Source organism: Cyprinus carpio, chromosome B15, assembly GCF_018340385.1.
Source record: "Cyprinus carpio isolate SPL01 chromosome B15, ASM1834038v1, whole genome shotgun sequence".
NCBI lineage: Eukaryota > Metazoa > Chordata > Actinopteri > Cypriniformes > Cyprinidae > Cyprinus > Cyprinus carpio.
In genome coordinates this window covers 20,054,060-20,060,380 of record NC_056611.1, presented here as the reverse complement: position 1 = coordinate 20,060,380, position 6,321 = coordinate 20,054,060, and positions in this window count along the sequence as shown.

The window sequence follows — 6,321 nt, the reverse complement described above, 5'->3', positions numbered from 1 at the left end:
TGGCAGTACATTAAAACTGAACGAAAATTCTATTATATATTATTATGTTACAATATTATTTACAATTATATTAGACAATATTATAAGACTATATTTAAATAATATTAAAACATTTGTTAACTGAAAATTTCTGGCTATAAACAATTGTACATGCTAAGTATTATCTAAAATCTTTGACAAAAATGATTAAATAATAAAAAAATATAATAATTAATCTTTAAATAGTAACTTCAAAAATATCCCATATGCAAGATGGGAAAAAAGTATTTACTGAAATATATTCTAATATATAATATTTTAAAATGCTATTTAAAGATTAATGAAAAAGCATTTCAAAGAAATGCTAGCAAGGATATTCTTGTGCTACTGTTCTTCTGATGCCATATATTTATTTACATAAATTACAATGTAATTTGTACAATTTATGGTCAATGCAGTTTCATAAAAAGGAATAGTTTTGTATCGTATCAGCCACTGTGAACATTTGTTCTTTGTCTGCTCAATTAAGTTTCGGGCGAAAGATTGAGAATGCACCAAACTGGGTGTTTAAGGGTGCTGAAGAGGGGATTTTTTTTTGGAGAAATTTGATTGGACGGAGCCCCACGCAGTGTACCACACGCGCCATGTCAGTAGCTAGTGGTGAGGTCACAGAAAATGGAAGCTCAAGGTCTGGAAATTACCCACTGTCTGATTCCATTTACTGCCTATTGTCATAAAAATACAGGCCTTAAACGAACAAACATTAAAAAGTAACTGGAAAATTATTTCCAGTCTTTGCATTTTGAACAGCTGCTCAGAAGGCAAAGCATTTGTTTTGATTAAGGAGCTTTGTAATATAGGATTTTCACTCAATCATTTTTCATATAATTTATACAACTTTAATGCAAATTTCAACCACAGAACAAAATGGTGTTATAAAGCCAAATTGTGGTGCTTGTTTTTACAGTGTGAATTTATAGACTCATTTAGAAAGCTATTAGAAAATGACATTACTTCTACAAAAAATATAAACAGAGAGAGAAAGAGATGCTGTGTCTTTCAAACTCATTTTAAGAAAAGCTCTGAACAGCATTTAATTCATCTAAAATATTGATTTATAATCAAATGTTATTTAAAGAAAGAAACATAACTTTAAATAAAATGATAACCATTTAAAGAGAGAAACTGCATTGCCAATGGAACAAACGAACAGAAAACAACAGTCTCCAACAGTCAACGTGACCCATGCAGCCAATGACTTTTATCATAATGCAATTTTATCACTTGCAGTATGCGTTAAACGGCCGTGTCCGAAAGTGTCATTTGTGATGTACATCTTAGTGTTTTGACTTTGAGACAGCCGTTGAATATGTTCTTTTGGCTCACTCGAACGTGTGACTCACAATAGACAATGAAGCCAAGACCAGCTGTGATTTTCTGTTGCGCTCACTCTATGCATTATTTATAGTCACATCAGTAGATTAGGCAGAAAGCTTGACCCTACCGCATGACATCGTCTCCAGCCCATTCGCGTTCTGGTCACCTCTAACAAACAATAACCACGTCTTTCTGCCAATTATCCCACTGCTTTTCCGTCTTCGTAAGGCATTTTAATGAAGCTGAGTCTCAATCTCTCTGTCCATTTTACATTAATCTGTCTTTTTTTCCTACTTCCACATGTAGACTTACCAAACATGTAGAATTTACCAAACTAAATCTGGCCCAATTCATTCATTTTTGTGGATCGTACCTCAATTACCCTGTCACTCTTAAAAAAAAACAAGAACTCCAACAGACCCCCCTCAGTACACAACACAAAAAGATCCCCTCTGCATTACACAAGCTAACAAAACACCATTATCTATTTAATTGCCTGAGAACTGTTAAATACCCTCTATTTACATGACAAGATGCAGCTTGTTGTGAAGTGTGACACAAACGAGTCAATACACAAAAGATGACGGCGGTCACCACTGCCCCTGCACCCCCCAAAGGCAGGAGTCAGGCTCATGAATGACAGTGCTGCAACAAGCACCCTGAGCAAACACAAACACACACACACACACACACACACACACACACACACACACACACACACACAAACCCAATTGCTTTTTAAACAGGGTAACAGAGCTTTAGCATCAATCCCAGCATTCAAAGACAGAAGCACACTTCACTTTACAGATGTTAAAAAAAACAATCACAGTGTCAGTGTGACAGTTACTATATGTATGATAAGTGTGTGTGTGTGTGTGTGTGTGTGTGTGTGTGTGTGTGTGTGTGTGTGTGTGTGGTGAAAATTTTGAAAGATTAAAAAAAATATATTTAAATTTTAAATAAATATGGATACAAATTTTAGACGTTCACATATTTTTATATTACAGATGCATTTTATACAGTATACATTTGTACAATTAATAGAAATATATATATATATATATAGAGACACATGCAACAAATTAATAAAAGATATCATACGATAAACAGATTAACAATATAAAAATATATTTTATAGTGTAAAAATATTGTTTTATATGTACACATTTTTATATTTTACGTTTTATATCCTATACATTTTTGTGTAATTTATAATGTATATGTAAAACAAATACAAAATATATAAAGTGCAGATGCACAAATATACAATATTCTGTAATCTTTAATCTTTTTTTTTTTTTTTTTTTTTACATATTTGCTATAGTTCTATAAGAAGAATTTGGTTTGGTTATTTTGACATTGTGATCAAAAATTCTGAGATCATTAGAAAAATAAATGTTTCTACTCTGTATTACTTTTTAATTTAAAACAATTAAATTATTAAATTGGGATATTTATATCAGGATAAATTGAGTAAAAAAAAGACCTAAAGCAACACAAAAAAAATATATTCTTATTGCATTGGATTTGCAGCACATTAGTGTAAAACCAAATTTAAGGCCTGATTTATGATTTAAGAATATTTCATATGGTTGATTATTCTTTTTAAAAAATCCCAGATTTTCAGTTTAGACATCTGAGCCCTAATATATAATTATTGATCTTGGATGAGAATAAAACAGTTGAGAGAGAGTTTGAGCAGAGGACGAATGACCTGAAGGCAGGGTGACTTGGAGAAAATGCTGGTATCACACTGCGAGAAAAAAAAGCAAGAGGGATAGAGATGGGGTTCATTCTGTCTTTTCTCCCTCTCTCTCTCCCTTTCTGCTGCTGCCTTTGTGTGCCGTGCAGGAATGTGCTTGCTTTTCATTTCTTTCTTTGTGTCTGCCCCTCAGGCCCTAGCAGGCAGTGTCTTATGCCACAGCAGGGTCATGGCAAACACAGAGACACATTCATGGCCACATCAAGTTTATGTGAGAATCTGGTCCTTCCTTGCCCCTCATTTCCATATGAATTGTTAATAAAATAGCAGTCCTGTGAGAGGAAGATCGCTCCAGGAGGGGAAGTCAAGAAAAGCAACCTTGGTTTTAAAACGGCCTCATCCCGTCTGTTCCTTTGGTGCCAAAATGGTCCAAAACGAGCATATGTCATCATTATTGAACGTTTACTTCAGCCCAACCGCCTGTGAACTTCTTCTTTACAAAACACTAGTGGAAATTGTATATTTAGATTAATAGCTCAATGTAAATAATGTGGATTTGAGAAATACCCATATGACATGACATGTAACATAACTGTTACAGCTAAAGTTTCTTACATATAGATAAAATGCAAAAACTCTTTATTATATAACAATAAAACAAAATGGAGTTTGGGAAGACAAGCTGTTCTCAAGCCAGTCACAGTTAGGGCCTTCTGGCAAGGGAGCAGGATACATCTTGATGGGCTGGCCAGTTGATTGACTATTCTTTGGGCTTAACACACGTGTCCAGTGACCCCGCCACACTTTCCCATGCCCTCTGATGCCCCGTCTATTCTAACAGACATCCCTAATTCCCCCCATCAGCCTCGGCCATCACACTTGACAGCAGCTGAGTGCACGACTTCCCTCTGTGATGTCATAGAGATATGCTGTCCAGTTATTAGAGGGCGAGGAAGGGTCAGGATGGGACGACGGGTGGTGATTGGACCAAATCACCGGCTTCGACTGTTCTTTATCTGCATCAGTGATGTTTCACTAACTGTTACAAAAGTAGCTAAAATTCAATTATATAAATGTATACACATTTATTTAATCATTTAAAAAATATGTCTATATATTAGGGCTGTCAAATGATTAATCACGATTAATCACATCCAAAATAAAAGTTTTGTTTACATAATATATGTATGCTATATTTATTATGTATATATAAATACACACACATAAATATATATTTAGAAAAATTTACATGTATATACATTTATATATTTTCTCAAAAATATATATACAAAAACATGTGTGTATATATACACATATACACAAAAAAAATACACACACACACACACAACATAAAACTAAAAAAAAAAAAAAAAAAAAAAGAAGAAAAAAAAACATTTATTCACACATATATATGTAAATTTTATTTTGGATGTGATTAATCATGATTAATCATTTGACAAGCCCTACTATATACATAAAATAAAATAAAAAAATAAAAAAAAAAAAAAAAAAAAAAAAAACAAACACAAAGACAAATAACAAACAAAAAAAATATTTTATCAAAAGGGTACATTTAAATTGGAAATAAAATGAATTAATATCAATATTTAACAATAATTATTTAAAATATAATTTATTATTCAGAAGCATATAAATATTATACATTTTTAATATTATTTAATATTAATTAATAATATAATTAATATAATCGGATTAATTATACAATGTAAAATGCCAATTGATTTACATTTCCAGTGATTAACAAATTGTTTTGTTGATTGCAAGCTTATAAAATATTGCAAACACCAATCTTTATACTGCTTAATATGTATTAGATGTAAATAAAACAAACATTATTGGGTATGTTTTAAAAGAAAATACTATTCCTAAAATACTATTTCAAAATTATATGTGTAATCCACTAATTAGTAATACTTTTTGAAATTTACAAGCAATTTCTAAGTTACAAATGTTCCAAAGAAAATCACAATCACAATTTTATATAGTGCTCAGGCCCTAGCAGACTCCTATTTAGTGTTTCTTTTAATCAATTAATATTCATTATTTAATTAAAATACATGCATACATACATACACACACACACATATGTATATATGTATATATATATATATATATATATATATATATATATATATATATATATATATATATATATATATATATATAATATATATAAAAATTATAAAAATCTTTGACGTGTCTTGTTTAAATCCTATAAATCTCTATTTCACAGGATGTCAAATCTCATAATCTCCCTCTTAATGACTCATGTTATCATCTCTATCGTGCATCTGAATGAAGGGCTCTTCTTCTGCTCAACCCTGCTTTGTGGTTCTGTACATCTGTTATTCATACAGCGCTCTTCTCGTGATTAAGTTGTCTCTTTGTGGACATGGATGTCCTCACTCTTCAGTGTTTTTGGACTTGCGGACAGATCATGCTGTGAATCGAGGGTATGACATCAGGGCTTTGTCATTTGGAAGATCTATTCAAGGATTACAGTGGAGAATGAGCCCCTGCCTGGAGGAAGCTTATTTCACTGAAACCCTAGCTGTCCTCACTACCCATTTTTTTTCTCCAAGTACTTCTGGAAGTACGTAGCTTGGGAGAGTACTATAGTCGGCATGACGCATACCTCCTATTTCAAATCTGAGACTTTTAACCCTTGGGCGCCATTTCAAAATAGAAAAGAGGTTGTGTGGCTGCATAATAATATCACATGAGCTCAAAAATTATAAAAATGACAAACGCTGATATTATAAACTGTTTTTGGGCAGCTAAGATTCAAAAATTTCAAGTCTTCATTTTAGGTCCAGGATCTAAATTAATTACCCGAAAGCTGAATAAATAAGCTTTCCATTATTGTATGGTTTGTTATGATAGGACAATATTTGACTGAGAGACAACTATTTGAAAATCTGGAATCTGAGGGTGCAAAGAAATCAAAATATTGAGAAAATTGCCTTTAAAGTTGTCCAAATGAAGCTCTTAGCAATGCATATTACTAATCAAAAAATAAGTTTTGATATATTTATGGTAGGAAATTTACAAAATATCTTCATGGAACATGATCTTTAATTAATATCCTAATGATTTTTGACATAAAAGAAAAATGGATAATTTTGAACCATTCATTGTATTGCTACAAATATACCCCAGCGACTTGAGACTGGTTTTGTGGTCCAGGGTCAAATACTGTATGAAGCAGACTAGATTATGTATTACTTTCATATATATATATA